The 16493-nt window shown below is 40.1% G+C and overlaps 1 protein-coding gene across 2 annotated transcripts in view; it reads right to left on the bottom strand.

The window, feature by feature from the left end:
• Nucleotides 1-16493, bottom strand: part of LOC125450808 (tyrosine-protein kinase JAK2-like) — a 242818-nt gene that overhangs the window by 168231 nt on the left and 58094 nt on the right. Inside the window, exon 1 of one of the 2 annotated variants that reach the window (XM_059644500.1) lies at nt 4790-4808. The exons of the other annotated variant lie outside the window; for it this stretch is intronic. The gene's annotated coding sequence lies outside the window, so the exon portion shown is untranslated. Of the gene's footprint in view, nt 1-4789; nt 4809-16493 lie in introns of those variants that run through there. 2 annotated transcript variants of the gene reach the window in all.

The following is a 16493-nucleotide window of genomic DNA, read 5'->3' as shown; positions in this document are numbered from 1 at the left end:
GCACTCTGAATGAATCATCTTCCACCACATGCACCATACCCCAGTGCAATACCACCCACCACCAGACAGCTTCCTTTTCCTTTCCCTTTCAGCATTCTAAAGGGACTGCTACCCTAATAAATTCATGGCCACCTACTCATCTCGTTCCGACCACACACAGGAGATGGAGCATCCTTGCTTTGATCTTCTCCATTCACACCTCCATGGTCAAACACATGTCCAGGTTCTAGAGTGGCTTTCCTTGCATTCCTTTAAGCTTAGTGCACTGAAATTGCTGATCACCAGGAGAACAAATGCTGACTGGACAAATATGTTTTCTGCAGCATCTTCAAACATGACCTAAGTTTCAGGCCATCTGACATCTTAGTTCTTTTCCAGATTCCATCTGGCCTCCCTGTCCTTAGCCTCCTGCCCGATTCCAACAAATAGAGGAACAACACGTCACAGTCTTCCACGCTCTACACAGAGCTTAACAATTTTCATTTTTCGTTTCTGAATAGCTGTTGTTGGTAATGACCTAGTGTATCCCATTAACGCCTCTGCCACATCTCACTTGTTTTTTTTCCTGCATTCATTCACGGGATGAGGGCATCGCTATTAGGCAGCATTTATTGCCCATTCCTAACTGCCCAGAACACAGTTGAGAGTCAACCACATTGCTGTGGGTCTGGAGTCACATGTAGACCAGAACAGGTGAGGATGTCAGTTTCCTTCCCTCGAGCACATTACGGAACCAGGTTGGGTTTTTCAACAATTGGCAACAGGTACGTGGTTATCACCAGACTCTTAATTCCAGATATTTTTTATTCAATTCAAATTCCACCATTTGCTGTGGCAGTATGTGAACCCAGAATGTTATCCTGGTCTCTGAATTAACAGTCCAGAGAAAATACCACTAGGCCATTGCCTCCCATTGTCCAATTACTATTTCAGTTTACCTTTTACCGTCACTCTTCCCCTCAGTGCATCTTTCTGGGCTTTCACTCGATCACTCATGTTCCTTTTTGTTCTTTCCCAGTCTCCCCTCCCCTACCTGACTAGCTGTTAAAACCCTGAAAGCCTCGCCAATCCTGACCACTCCCACTACTGATGGTAAGGTCATTGACCTTAAAACTAATTCTGCTTCTCTCCCAACAGATGTTTACAGACCTGCTGAGTATTTCCAGCACGTGTTTTCTACAGAACTCCAGCATCTCCAACATTTCACCTTTTGTGGCACTCAACAAACCAATTTTGCTAAATCAAACTAATGATGTGCAGCAAACCAAAAACAAAGTGCTCAATTACTTCTCGTGCCTGTTTTTAAGTGTTTCTTGCAGAAGAACATCCAGATGTTGCACTTTTTGGAGTCTAAATAATAGGCTACCTTTTGAATCTTCCTACTAAAGAGCATAGCCTCACACTTCCCTACAATAGACTTTCAAGTTTTTGCTCACTCACTAAGGAATCTGTAAGGGACATAGATATATTGTGTCCATATCACTTATTTCTCTACCATCAGCAAGTTTGGACACATTACACGCTGGCTCCTTCTCCAAGTCATTAACATTTGAATAAATAATTGAGGCCCAAGGACTAATCCTTGTGACACCACTTCTTAGGTATTTTTCAGGTTGAAAATATGTTTCAAGACACTCAGTCTCTAGTGTGTCAACCAATCCTCAATCTCTGCTAATACATTACCTCCAGTACCATGAGCTCTTGTTTTATGCAATAACCCTTTATACGCCACCTCAATGAAAGTCTTCTGGAACCAAATAAACTATTTCTACTGTTTCCTTTTATCAAATCTGCTTGTTATATCCCCAAGGAACTACAGAAAATTTATCAAACATGATTTGCCTTTCATAGAAAAAGATTTTGACTGTTTGATTAAGGTTTATTGAAATATATTGCTATTTCTTCCTTAGTGGACTTCAGAATTTTCCCCAACAGCAGGCATTAGGCTATCTGGCCTTTAGGTTTCCTGTTTTCTGACTCCCTTCCTTGTATACTGGAGTCCCTGTCTCCAGGGGAGTCACATTAGCAGGTTTCCAATCTACTGGAATCCCTCTGGGATCCAATGGATTTGTTAATAATTCAAACAATTCCTGACAGCATCTGAGAAGAGAAAGTAGAGTTAACATTTTGGGTTCTATGACCCTTACTCAGAACTACTCTGAAGGAGGGTCGCAAGGCCCAAAGTGTCAACTTTGCCTTCTCTCCACTGACGCCATCTGACCTGCTGAGTTTCTCCGGAAATTTCTACTTCTATTTCACACTTCCAGATTCAGTTATTTGTTTTATTTGTTTGATTCCATATGATGATCCATTGCACCCATACCATTGCTGACCTGCACTGATATCTTTCTTTATTAAAGCTACCTGCCTCCCTTTCATTCTTTCTAACCTTTTGGAGTGTCAAGCATCTTTGAATGTTGAATCCCCAGTTTTGTTTATCCTGTAACCAGATCTCGACAATAGCACTATCATGCCATATTAAATTTGTTTTTATTACTGCCATCAACTCATCTATCTTGTTTTAAGTGTTGCATGTATTCAGATAAAAGAACTTGATAGTTTTGACTTTTATTACTCTCTCTGGTTCTAATCTGTACGGCACTCTAAGATATTCTACTTCTTTGTGTCACATCTTGATGATTATTTGCCTCCTCATTACCTCGAATTTTAAAACTTTGCTTCCTTGAAGCCTCCTCACCAGAAATTAGTTTAAATCGGCTCTAAAACCCTGGTTACACAGTTCAGCAGGACCCTGGTCCTAGCATGTTTTGAGCACAGCGTCGAGGTCAAACAGCGCTGCCAAATTTGGGTTTCCCACATGTGGGAGTCACATCCCACTACTTTCCCTTTCCCCTGTCAGAAATAGGGGTGCAACATCTACATTGAAATTCTGGGGATATTTTAAAGATGGGAGCAGGTTACAAAATCCCTATATCTCAGCAAAAATCTAGACCAAGAGAGGAAAAAGTGCTTCACCATCATTATGGAACGAGCATTCAGTTATTAGGGCTAACTCTGGGACAGAAGTCTGGCATACTTCAGATCAGTGTTGGCATCAATATTTTTGAGAAGATCTGAAAAAAACTTGAGATGCCAGTTTCAACTAAGATAGGGAGGGGTGGGGGTGGTAGTGGGGACAAAAAGCAAGAGATTTGAATGGGCACTTCCACAGTTAAAGGTGCACATGGAACAAAGAACTTAGGAGATTCAGAGTGAAAGAGACAGTTGAGAAAAATACCCTCATATGTGGAGGCAAGGAAAATAAAGCTTCCAGACCACAAGTATCAAAACTACAGATCTAAATACACATGCTATAAATGAACTGAATATAAAAAAAATGAAATCATGTGTCAGGAGTCACAGATTAAATTTCAAAATTTTGACAAAACAGCATTCATTTAAACAAAGCAGCAGCTGGGGTATGATATGGAAATAAATAATTCCAAGCATAAAAGTTTCCTGACAGATTAGGAAGGGAGAGAGAATGGACAGCAACATTCCCTCTAAGCTGCAACAGCCGGGAGATTTAATATACACAGACTGGCACACTGTCTCCCACTTTCAGAGACACAGCCAGTCAGGGAGCTTGGAGGTCTACACAGCAGGAAAAAAAAGTCAGAGGGAATATCACTTGAAAGAGTGAAAGGTAAGTCAATGCAGATAGGAGAATGCAAAGGTTTACAGTGATTTGGTCCAAGTGATAACTCTTTGGATTATGCCACATGTACATGGCATCAGTAGCATTCTGCGAGGCTCCTTTGGATTTTATTAAGGGGAGAAAAGGGGCAGATGGAAGATGACACATAGAATAACGTTTCCAACAGCAGGAAATCTGACTTATCCAAATCCAAAGCTCAGTGAAGCAGCTTGGGACATTTTCCTTTTCACTTTGTAAATGCAAGTCAATCTTTTAACTTTGTGAAAGAGCGAGTGTGAGAGACAGCACTGTTTTGCAACTTTTTAACCCAGGCTTTTGTTTAAAAGGGGTTTCCTTCCCTCTATCATAATCCTGATGGGAACATTGCACTGGAAATCAAGTCTCATATGTTGTCAGAAATGTGAAATATAACTAAGTTAATCACTAGTATGGTTAATGCCGGGCAGTAGCCACAAGCTGATGTCAAGGAAACTTTATTACGTTCTTGTTTACTTGTTCACAAACATTATTTTAACAAATGTATCCTCTAACATGTAGCAAAATGATCATTAATTACAAACATGCAAAAGTAAACTAGATTTCCTTTAAATCCAAGCACATGTACATATACTTACACTTACAAGTAGGGCATAGAAGAAAGATGAGCCAGCCAGTTTTTCAAGAACATCATGGATGGAAAACATACACCAAAAAAAGGCCAGTCTGTGAATCAAGAATCCAAACCACATGAGGAAAAGGAGATGACTCTTTCACTGTTCCTATAGTGGTGGTATCATGTTGATCACAGGAATCTTCAAGTTTGTAGCAGGACAAGTTGGACCTAAACCTTAAACTAAGTTACAAGTTCTGTCTCCCAAGTCTTTTAATGCCGGTTTCCTTCCACTCGGAGACAAAAAGGGACCTTGTTTGGTGGCAAGCTTTCAGAAGTTTGAGGGCCCAACTCCTTCTGTCAGTTCTACAACAAACTGTTACTGAATATGAATCCGAAAGCTGTTGTTAGGCAGTTTCTATTTTTCTAATCCAAAGACATATCTCACCAAATATCAAATCCAATTTCTCCTATCACCTATATAATCTTATATAAGCGGTAAGGAAACAAAAAAAATTCAATTTTTATTAGGCCCAACCTACCTCCTGTTTTGCTATCTTTGGATGACAGAGAGCTGCAGGCTGTTCAGAACAGTGATTCAAATTGCAGTCAAATGATAGAAATCAAACTCTTTTCTGTAACTTTAAGGAAGGACATCAGCATCTTGAGACCAGTATCCACTCAGCGTACTCACAGCAGCAGGTAAAAATAGAGAACAGCAGAACTAAGTACAACATGGGTAATAAAAACACTTCGTTAATTATAAATTGCCTTCCTATTCTGGTCCTGATCAGAAAGGGTCAAAATAACCTCGTGGTTTTTGATATAATTTGGCACACAATCCTTTTTTCTTTAGTTCTTCCTTGGGACAGAAGTGTACCTCATTTATTGCTCATCCCTTATTGCCCTTGAACCAAGTGTATTACTGGCCCATTTTGAAGGGCTGTGAAGAGACAACAATATGGTTGTGGGTCTGCAGTCAGATGTAGGGATGGTCAGGTAAGGACAGTAGTTGTCCTTCCCTAAATAAAAAGGATGAGACTGAACCAGACGAGTTTCGTAAATGACAATCCAGTTATTTTGATTATCTTTAAAACAAGCATTTGATTTCAGATTTAGAAACTACCAGAGCTGCCTACCACACATCTGAGAAACAAATGGCGAAAATTTTAAAAAAAAAGAGACTGATTTTGACTCCGTAAGGGCACATGGGCTGAATGAGACAGCTCTCAAAGCTGAACATCACAGAAGAAAATTATTTCCTTTAAGTAACTTATCTGCTATACCCAACATCTCATTTGACTACTCAGCCACTTACGTTCTTTCATTTGGGCTTAATTCACAATTTTAATGGTACAAATATGAACGTTACAGTTAAGTGCCCTTAAAGGAATCACTTGTAAAAAAATTTCAATTTCACAATGAATTCATTTGCTTCAATTAGCTTAATTCAAATTGAATTAGTTTTATAAATTTTACAATGATTCCTGATCATTCTCTACATCATCTGCTAATAAAACATTCCGCAAAATCTAAACTAGATTTATTTCCTTAATATTAGTACACTGAATATTTCATCAGTGTCACTCTCCATATCTTCACTACTTGTTGAAACATAAAATATTTTAAAATATGCAATTTACTACTATTCTTCCTGATGCTTGTCAAGAAACGAGATGTTGTTAAACTTGAGAACAAGCAGAAAAGATTTACCAAGGTGTTGCCAGGATTGGAGGGTTTGATTGAATATGAACGGTTTGAGAGGGATTTGGGCCAAATAGGACTGGGTCAGATTGGGACGTCAGGTTGGCTTGGACGAGTTGGACCAAACACAGTCTGTTTCCAAGCTAAATAAAAACCAAAAGAACTGCGGATGCAGTAAATCAGGAACAAAAACAAAGTTGCTGAAAAAGCTCAGCAGGTCTGGCAGCATCTGTGGTGGAGAAAACAGAGTTAATGTTTTGTGTCCGGTGAGCCTTCCTCAGAACTGATGGTGGCTGGGAAAACTTCAGTTTATATGCATAAAACTGGGTGGGGGGTGTTTGTGGTAGAGAGTAAAAATGGTTTACGAGAGTAGAATAGTAAAATGTAATAATATTATAAATAGTAAAAATGTTGGCTCTCAATTATACCTGAAGGTCCCTAGTTTGAGACCCCAAGACCAACTTCCATACGTATGCTGCTGTCGCCCATCTTGACTGGTCTACTCGTATTTTTAGTTCCATGACTGTTAGTATGCTGTTTGAAGTTAAGCTATGGCAAAGCCAGACTTTTTACAGCTCAGTATTAGCAAGACTGAAAATTTTCCATTCAGTATTCAACAGAACTGCCTTATCATAGCCCTACTTATGGAGTCACAGTCAGGGTCATACAACATGGGAAAAACCCTTTGGTCTAACTCATCCACGCAGACCAGGTTTTCTAAACTGAATTATTCTCAATTTCCTGCATTTGGCCCATATCCCTCTAATTCATTCCTACCCATGTACCTGTCCAAATGTCTTCTATAAGTTGTAATTGTACCCACTTCAACAACTTCCTTTGGTAGCTCATTCCATATACACACCACCCTGTGTGAAAAAGTTGCCCCTCAGGTCTCTTAGGTCTTTCTCCTCTCACCTTAAATCTATGCCCTTTAGTTTTGGACTCCTCTACCCTGGAGAAGGACCTTGGCTATTTACCTTATCTATGCTCCTCAGTTTTATATATCTCTATAAAAGGTCATCCCTCAACTTTCTATACCGAAGGGAGAAAAGTCCCAGCCCATTCAGCCTCTCTGTAACTCAACATTTCCAGTTTCAGTAACTTTCTTGTAAACAAATCTTTTTTTTTTGCAGTTTCCAGTTTAATAGCATCTTTCCCATAACAGGGCAACCAGAATTGCACACTGAACTATAAATATGGCCTTACAAATGTCTTGTACAGCTGTAACATGACACGCCAATTCCTATACTCAATACTCTGACTGATGACAGTAAGCATGCCAAATGCTTTCTTCACCAACTGCTCTACCTGTGATGCTACTTTCAAGGAACTATGCACTTGCACCCCTAGGTCTCTGTTTGACAACAGTCCCCACAGCCCTACTGTTAACTGTCTATGTGCTGCCCTGGTTTGTCTTACCAAAATGCTACACCTCACACTTATCTGAATTAAACTCCATTTGCCATTCCTCAGCCCACTGACCCAGTTGATCAAGATAGCCTTCTTCACTGTCTACTAGAACCCAATTTTGGTGTCATCTGCAAACTTACTAACGACACCTCCTATATTCTCATCCAAATCGTTCACATAAATGACAAACAACAGTGAACCCAATACCAATACTTGTGGCACACCACTGGTCAAAGGCCTCCAGACTGAACAACAACCTTCTACCACCACATTCTGTCTCCTACTGTCAAGCCAATTTTATATCCTCTTAGAGCTCAAGTTGATAAAGTAGAATTTCAGTATTCCTTTCAACACCAAGCTTCACGTTAAAACCCCTAATTCTGGTCCTGCATTACCGAGAGGGAAGAAAGAGCCTTTTACAATCTCATCTCTAAATGCTTCACAGTCAAGTAGGTCTTTCTAAATTTAAAATCACTTGTGTAATGAAGGAAAAAAACATCTGCATTCAGGATGCTTCCAGACAAATATAACAATTGGACTACGTTGGGAGAGACACAAGTATTAAACAGGACCTTATGAGAACTCCATTATTCTTTTTATAGGGCAGTGGGATCTCCCACATATCCCGAAGATCTAGTTTGATACCCAAATGGTGGTACCTGTTGACAGTACAACATTCCCTCAGTACTGCACTGTATGAGGCAACTTGGTAACATTCTAGCCCAAAGACAAGAGTACACTATTAAATCAATGCTGACACCCAATATCTTGATACATTGCCTGTCTCCATCTTATGATCCCACCCCGGCAAGACAACCATCCAGGTATTTATTCCAATTCCTAATGTTGATGTGCAAATTTGTATTATACTATTAAGTTTGCTTACATTGAAGGGAATAAACCAGTTTCTCAAATAAATACGTAAACCCAAAATTCCCCTTTCACTGCAGGAGGCAATACAGTCCACCCAGAGATGAAAGCTTACCTGTAATTAAGATTATTATTCAATGCTCCTTTCTGTTAATTTTAAGAATTATTTCTAAAAGAATCACTTCAGTGATCATTCATGTTAAAGAACATTATCCAGGTTAAACATACATCTCCAAACTGTTACAGGACTAGCTAGTGAATTAGTCCTCACAACCGACTGATAGTTTTAAATGTGTATTTGAGGTCAGTTAACTGTAAGGAGGAACAACACTTAAAAATTCCTCATTGTGATCAAGTAAGATTTAACAGATTAATGTATCCACATAGAAGTGAAGTAGCTCTTGGATTGTTGGCAAGTTCAGGGAATTTCCATGTTCCCTGGCTTGTCAGGCAGTAACTTTCCAGTTCATGAAGCAACAACTGGCACTGCATTTTTACACCTACTCAAATGTCAGGAGCAGGTTTATGACAGTATTGACTCTAAATTGCTAAGACAAACTTCAAAATATTTGTTACATTTAAAATGTAGCGCTTCCCCCTCGTATTCTCACTATTGTTATCATTTAACCACTTTTTCCACTTAGCTATTTGTATCTGTTTTAACTTTTTTTCAAATAATAAGCAATGTAAAATCCTGAATGCACTTGCTTTTATTTTCCATGATCCACTTCACAGGTGGAGGCAGCTAGAAGAAAAACAAATTTCAAGCCCATTCAAACATAGGTCTGCAGCCAAGTGGAAGCTCAAATTTTGGACATGGACACAGCCATTTCACAGATGACCAGGCCAAGCTCCCGTGTAAAATGATGCACTGAATCAGGACAGGGCATGTTTTAAGCACAAGTCATGCCCAATCATGTCCAGAGGTAATTCACCCACTGTAGAACAAGAATTAGTGCTCGTTTCACAGTCAGATTAATGTACAAGTAAATGGTAGCGGTGAACTCACTTGAAGAGAGATCCAATGCTGATGGATGAGAGGACTGGAAAAATGCAAACTGGTGCAAGAGTAGATGACTTTTTGAGGTTGAATTTAAAACAGAGTTAGATGTTCTACATTGTATATGCATTTTGGGTGCCCCTCAAATCATTTGACACTAACGATTCCTGAGTATTACTCACAATAAAAGAGCAAATTCTTGCCTATAGTCACACAGAATAATAACAAAAAAAATCAATACACAGGCTACATTTTGATTCATGCTCCTATCCATTCAGTGCTTTTGAGGAACAGATGTTAATCACTTTTGGCAAATTCTTTTGAAGGGCACTTTGAAGGAAAATCAAATTTATTCTTTAAAAAAAAAAGGAAAAATTGAATTTACTAACTAATGAAAATTGTACAATATACATGAAACATATGCACAAACAAAAGAAAATCCAAAATTTGTTAGGTGCATCTAGCAATCATTGGGTAAATTTAGTTTAATTAGTTCAATTATTAAAGAATGCAATGGAGAAAAATACACAGCTCTGTTAACATTGTATAGCTACAAAGAAAACCATAAATGCAAATTCTGGACATCACCCACTCAGTCTACCTATACTCAGTGTAAAACTATTGGCCAAGAGGAAACCAAACAAAAATAGCTGCTGTGTGAACATAGCGGGCAAAGCAGCACCAGAGAAGCAGGAAAGCTGTAAGGTTTCGGGTCAGGACCCTTCAGAAGGGACCCGACCAGAAACGTCAAGCTTTCCTGCTCCTCTGATACTGCTTGGTCTGCTGTGTTCATCCAGCTTCACACCGTGTTATCTCAGATTCTCCAGTATCGGCTATTCCTACTATCTGTGACAAAAATAGCTGCTTGTCAGACTAAACTATACCCTATTTTCAGTATCCATTTATAGCTATGCTAATTGAACAGTCAGGACATGTTACAACACACCTGTGGCAGCTGGGACTTGAATGCTGACCACCTAGCCCAGAGGTAGGGACATAACCAATGAATCACAAACCTTTTTTCAACTTGTTCAGATGTGTTATAACATATCTTTTGAGGGATCTGGGATTCTCTCTGCATGAATCATAAAAGGCTAACATCGGAGTTAAGCAAATAATTTATTTTAAGGAGAAAAAGAGAGATAAAAGTAGGGAGATTTTGCTAATATTAGAGAGACACCAGTCATATCACAACTTGAATACTGAACAGTTTTGGGCCCCTTATGAAGTAAAGATATACTGGCAGCGCCAGCAGTTCAGAGAACGTTAACTAGGTTGATACCAGATATGGTGGAACTATCTTCTGGGGACAGGTTGAGTAAATTAGGTCTGTAATCATTGGAATTTCGAAGAATGAGAGGTGACCTTATTGAAATACAGAGGATTCTTCAGGGGATTTGGCCAAGCAGACGCAGAAAGATTGTTTCCCCTATTGTGATAGTCTTGGACCGGAGGGCCTAATCTGGAAAGAAAAACCGGAAAGAAATTCTGAGGAAGGGTCAGTGGATCCACTATGTTAACTCCGATTTGTCTCCACAGGTGCTGCCAAACCTACAGAGATTTTCCAGCAATTTCTGTTTTTGCATCTTGGAAAAAGGGGTCACTAATTTAACACAAGGATGAGGTGGAATTTCTTGTCAGGAAGGTAGTGAATCTGTGGGATTCTCTACTGTGGAGGGCTGTTAGAACTAGACTCTTAAGTATATTCAAGGCCAAGATATGGATGTTTAATCAACATGGTAATGAAGGGTTGTGGGGGGTGGGGAGAAAGAGTGCAAGAAAGTGGCACTGAGGACTATAAAAATCAGTCATGATCTTACTGAAAGGTGGACCAGACTGAATAGGGTGAATGATTTACTGCTTCTCCAGGTCTTAGACCTGGGTCTTCTGACCTGGAGGCTGAATCGCTATCATTGCACCACAAGAGCCCTCCCAACATCCACTGAGATGAAGACCTTAATTGGATTCCAACAGAAATTAACACAAGTCAATATGGATTGAAAATATAGGTTCTACGCAACAGATGTGATGCATCGAAAATTGCATATTGCAACAGAAATGGGATATTTCCACATCCACTGAAACAGCAGCTGAGATCTCCAAATTCAATTTGGAATTCTGCCACATTTTTTTAAAATGGTCATCGGATCTCTAGAACAATGTTAACTATGTTAACTGACATAGCTTGATATCAGTAAAATTTGTCTAGAAGTTCAAAGAATCAACTGCTTCTGAAGTATTAAGAGTAAATGGTAGTATTAATCCCTCCCAACCATCCTTTTGCTTTGTATACCTTTGTTTAATAGTTACAAAAAGTAGGAGAGCTGAAGGAAAACAGATTGTTTGGGTGTACATCTAATATGACATGAACATTTATTTTGTATTAATTCAATTGCTAGAATGGATTGCTAAAGGGTGTTGTTTAATCAAGTATCTTGAAGTGGCTGTTTTGGGGGGAGGAGCTGTTACAATGCAGTGGTAATGTCTCCATCTCGGAGCCAGGAGAACCAGGTTCATGTCCCACCTGCCCCAGAGATGTGTAATATCTCTGAACAGGGTGACTAGAATACGTTTCCTGCAGTGGTAGATTAGCCCTTCTGGTACAGTGGTGGTGTCCCTGCTTCTAAGCCAGAAGGCCCAGGTTTAAGGCCCACTGGCTCCAGAAGTGCATCTCTGAACAGGTTATTTCAAAAAAAGGTCTTGCAGTAATCATCAGGGCTCATGTGACACAATGGTAGTGTTCCCAATTCAGAGGCCTGGCTTTAAGTCCCACCTGTTCCAGAAGTGTGCAATGATATCTGAACAAGCAGACTGAAAAATATCTCAGATCATTTTTAAAGAGACACTTACCTTAAAAAGGGCCATCACCTGTTCGCTTAACTTAAATGTAACACAATCAAAATAAGTTGAGTTTACTGATTCATTAAACTAACACAAAAAGGTAGACAACTGGGATGTACAATTTCCTTCCAAAACCACTTTGTAATTTAAGTTTGCTTTGTGATTTCATCTTTAGTTAAAATACTTCTGTTTTAAAAGGGACTATCACCTGCAAAATTTGGTTCAAATTTTATTGTTTAAATTCATATGTTAAAAGAGTATTGAGAGAACTGGGACACTAGGTCAGCAGTAGTTATAAACAATGCTATATTCAATGAATATGTCTATTATGCAAGAAATATATTCGACCCTAGTTTAATCCTTCAGTAACTGGTTTGGGATTGAATTAGCAACCGGAGACCATTTTGCTTTCAGATAGGTGTGGGAAAGTGATGCACATCTGCAAGAAAGTGGCCAGAGGCGGCAACTTTAGGTTAAACTGAAATGTAAGGTTTTCGTCACCTGGAAAGTCTCCTCTCTCTTCACTCTTTGTTCATCTGAGCCCTGACTCCCTCTTAGCTTTGAAAGGGAAACTGTTTGGCAGAAAATGTTCAGGTTGTGGGATAAACAGAACTTTAAAATCAACAACAAACAAAAATCCCCTTTCATTTCAGACCCACCAAAGGTTTTTTTTTCCACACCCCACCACAGATAAAGGTTTTTGGATGCAGGGAAAACAAATTCATTTGAAACTTTACACCAGATCTTTAGAAAAACTTAACAAGGAACTTGATTTCATGAAAGAGAACAGTTGGGATAAACACAACTAAGTCACATTTGACAACTGTTAACAGGACTACAGAGTCTTATTGCCCATTAATTAACTATTTAAAGCAATCACTACACTATCAATTTCAATATATATTCATAACCGTCCACTGCAACTTCAATAAGAAGCACCACTCTTCTTGCCAACAATGTCTCACAGGCCAACTCTTTCTGTTCCCCTTTTATAACCCTGATATTTGCAGCTGTAGCACAGTTAACAACAAAAATCAAAAAACAGGAGATGCATAAGCAGACGAATACACTAACTGAACTGCTTAAAATGTTTGCATCTGTCTATGTTAAAAACAGGTACCTCACATGATCATAGTGAGTGTTACTAATGAACTTAATCAATAGTCCCAATACAAACAAAAGGTGATGTGGACTGGTAACCTATGACTTGTACAACCAGCTGACTCACTTGAGAGACTTTGCATCTGAAGTGGTAGTGTCCTTACCTCAAAGCCAGGAAGTCCACTCCCGTGTTGTGTAACACATAGTTAGAGGATGTGATTATCTTTTGTCATAACCAAATTTTGAACTGGACCAATTTACTACACATTGAAACTGCTTTCAATACCTAGCTTTTGTTTGGAAGTTTGCAGAATTATTATATAATTTTGGAATTGCAATCATTTGTATTTTTGAATGGAAAATATGGTTAACTTTCAGGGGCTTTACCTATGAACTCTTAATGCAGAAGGATTGTTTCTAGCTCACCTCGCCAGGACTTCCGCCCATAAATTTGCTTAACAAGTGTGGTCAAGTGTGAAGCAGCAGGAAACCACAGTTCACGTGTTAAGGGTAACAAAGCGCTAGAAAGGACAACTTGGACCGAGTTATGTCTTCAATGCTTTTCTGCGAAGTCTCACTTCAAGCACTATAAAGATACCAGTATTTAAAAATAAAGACACACCGAGATTGCTTTTCAATATTTCTAATGTCACCTTCACAGTTTGTGAATTGCAAACTTTACACATTTCCCCAATTTGATAAAAGTGTGAAATGAGGAGAAGAGATGATAGAGAAACCAAATGCAAACAATATACTGTCGTACCTGCACGCTGGTCATGAAATTAGAACCTCTTTCCAACAAACTAACAGAAGAAATAATGGATAATTTGGAGCAGTATTACTGTGCTAATAGCTCCCAGACAGACAGTTTAAGCAGCGACTCTGCAAAGCAGATGAAGTGCACCGACTGCACTATATAAAGAGATCGAGGAGAACACCCAAGACATGTAATAATCGCATGTTCACGATGTACAAGTACCCCTATCTTTACTCCTAAAATATCCGACAGTTCAGACTGAGACAAGACTGTGCTCCAAAAATGATCTGACGTTTCGGGCCTAGACCCTTCATCAGAGAGGGGGATGGGGTGAGGGTTCTGGAATAAATAGGGAGAGAGGGGGAGGCGGACCGAACATGGAGAGAAAAGAAGATAGGTGGAGAGAGTATAGGTGGGGAGGTAGGGAGGGGATAGGTCAGTCCAGGGAAGGCGGACAGGTCAAGGAGGTGGGATGAGGTTAGTAGGTAGATGGGGGTGCGGCTTGGGGTGGGAGGAAGGGATGGGTGAGAGGAAGAACAGGTTAGGGAGGCAGAGACAGGTTGGACTGGTTTTGGGATGCAGTGGGTGGAGGGGAAGAGCTGGGCTGGTTGTGTGGTGCAGTGGGGGGAGGGGACGAACTGGGCTGGTTTAGGGATGCGGTGGGGGAAGGGGAGATTTTGAAACTGGTGAAGTCCACATTGATACCATTGGGCTGCAGGGTTCCCAGGCGGAATATGAGTTGCTGTTCCTGCAACCTTCGGGTGGCATCATTGTGGCACTGCAGGAGGCCCATGATGGACATGTCATCTAAAGAATGGGAGGGGGAGTGGAAATGGTTTGCCACTGGGAGGTGCAGTTGTTTGTTGCGGACTGAGCGGAGGTGTTCTGCAAAGCGGTCCCCAAGCCTCCGCTTGGTTTCCCCAATGTAGAGGGAGCCACACCGGGTACAGTGGATGCAGTATGCCACATTGGCAGATGTGCAGGTGAACCTCTGCTTAATGTGGAATGTCATCTTGGGGCCTGGGATAGGGGTGAGGGAGGAGGTGTGGGGGCAAGTGTAGCATTTCCTGCGGTTGCAGAGGAAGGTGCCGGGCGTGGTGGGGTTGGAGGGCAGTGTGGAGCGAACAAGGGAGTCACGGAGAGAGTGGTCTCTCCGGAAAGCAGACAGGGGTGGGGATGGAAAAATGTCTTGGGTGGTGGGGTCGGATTGTAGATGGCAGAAGTGTCGGAGGATGATGCGTTGTATCCGGGAGGTTGGTAGGGTGGTGTGTGAGAATGAGGGGGATCCTCTTTTGGCGGTTGTGTCCGTCCTGTCCGTCTTCCCTGGACTGACCTATCCCCTCCCTACCTCCCCACCTATACTCTCTCCACCTATCTTCTTTTCTCTCCATCTTCGGTCCGCCTCCCCCTCTCTCCCTATTTATTCCAGAACCCTCAACCCATCCCCCTCTCTGATGAAGGGTCTAGGCCCGAAACGTCAGCTTTTGTGCTCCTGAGATGCTGCTTGGACTGCTCTGTTCATCCAGCCTCACATTTTATTATCTTGGATTCTCCAGCATCTGCAGTTCCCATTATCTCCAAAAATGATGTGCCTTCTGGAACCAACATGTGGCTAGTCAGTGGCATTCTAACTCCAGTCACATTTGTATAAATGAAGTTGAAATTTATGATCTCTCAGACTTGTTCCTGCCACTTAACTGCTTAAAGTTTGATTTCTCTCAAACTTCCATCCTTACATTTCCCTTTCTGCTTGGTGTCTTCCCCCATTTATTAGTTATTAAAATTGAAATTGTCTTGGTTTGATCTCTTTCACTTTTCTTCAGGTTCACTTGCCAAAGACATCCATTTTTAAGCATTTGTATTTAGAGAAAGGCACCATCAAGTCCACAAAAGATTTTTAAAATGCTTCAACTATCATATTTAGAGACGATACAACTACATATCACTTCAATTTTCTAAACAGAATAGTTACAGCAGATAATTCTTACAAAAGATGATTCTCCATTGCTTCTACGTACATATCTGTATGTATACACAGGGACAGCAAAACAATTTGCCCTCCAACCCACATTAAAACAGTCTCATTGAAGGTCTACTAATTAACAATATACCAATTCTATTACCTGATATTTACTGATAAGAATGGCCTAATCCGATCCATATCTGTTTGCACGTTTCATGTACGCCTCCTTTTACCTCATTTCATCAAATTTTAAATCAGCTTATGATATTTCTTTCTTTCTCACGAACTTGTCTAACTTCCTCTTAAAATATATCTGTACTATTTACTACTTTTACTTAAATTCCAGGTTTCTTCTGATTTCTTTACTGCATTTATTAACTACTTTAGACCAATTTTGGACACCAAGTATAGATTATTCTACACCTATCCCACAGGTAATACAAAACCTCTACTTTTGAACTTTGGCTTTTCCACAGAAAGGATCCGTGCTCTGTTCCATCTTTCTTTACAGTTGTACATTCTCAGTAGAAGTATCAGCCTTGAAAATAGATATTTTTCTTCCATTTCCTGCAGTAACTATAGAATGGCAGTCAGAAACGA

This window comes from Stegostoma tigrinum, chromosome 3 (assembly GCF_030684315.1).
Source record: "Stegostoma tigrinum isolate sSteTig4 chromosome 3, sSteTig4.hap1, whole genome shotgun sequence".
Classification (NCBI taxonomy): Eukaryota; Metazoa; Chordata; class Chondrichthyes; order Orectolobiformes; family Stegostomatidae; genus Stegostoma; species Stegostoma tigrinum.
This window is presented reverse-complemented; position numbering and strand designations above follow the sequence as displayed.